The sequence below is a fragment of the Silene latifolia genome, chromosome 10 (assembly GCF_048544455.1).
Source record: "Silene latifolia isolate original U9 population chromosome 10, ASM4854445v1, whole genome shotgun sequence".
In the NCBI taxonomy this organism is placed as follows: Eukaryota; Viridiplantae; Streptophyta; class Magnoliopsida; order Caryophyllales; family Caryophyllaceae; genus Silene; species Silene latifolia.
Window position 1 is genome coordinate 74,231,607 of NC_133535.1, and position 786 is coordinate 74,232,392.

Here is a 786-nt window from a genome sequence, read left to right on the forward strand (position 1 = left end):
CAGTAGTTTCATTTTGCACCGGGTTCGTGTCATAAGTCGGTCAATGATTGCCATCTTTATTTTCTTGCGGGTTTGAATTTACAGTAAGATCTTCTTAGCACAAGGCTTAATTAGTTCTACTTGTTAATTAGTTACAATTATTCTTATAAAGGAAAACCTCTATTTAGAGAGTTAAAACTCTCCATCATCATGGACTTGTCGCTAAAATCTCATTTGTATGCACTTCTAAGTTTCAAAAGTATATTATTTGAATATCTTGAAGCAAGCGACATAGTATAAGAAATTAATTTTGATCTGGTTATAATTTACACATTTTTACCCCCTAACTAACCTCATTGTGCATGGTATTTGAATTTTTTATAGTCATTTTCCTTATCAATTGTTTCCCATTTGCTTTTCTAGTGCATGTCTATGTGCTTTGTAAGAAAGGAGCTAAAAGGGGCGGAGTTCCCGTCTTTTATGCCCATTTAGGAGCTAAGTGACTAGAACATGAGTTCAAGACGGTCCCCATTCAACTAACCATAGTCCAGGCGCAGTCATAACTAGGTCCAGGTCTTTGGTTTAGGACTTGTAAACTGGTTTAATCCGGCATTCAAGTTTAGTCTAAAAAGGCTCAGGCAAAAACAGCATGTACATAGTCAGATCATTCTTCAAAAGATCCTAATCATTTTAATTATCAATTAATTCCAGTTCAGTTAGCAGCATCCAGCATTTTTTAGTAAATCACGTGATCAAGACCGCAACAAGTACCATGTTTTTTTTTGGACTCAAAATTTAGGTGATATT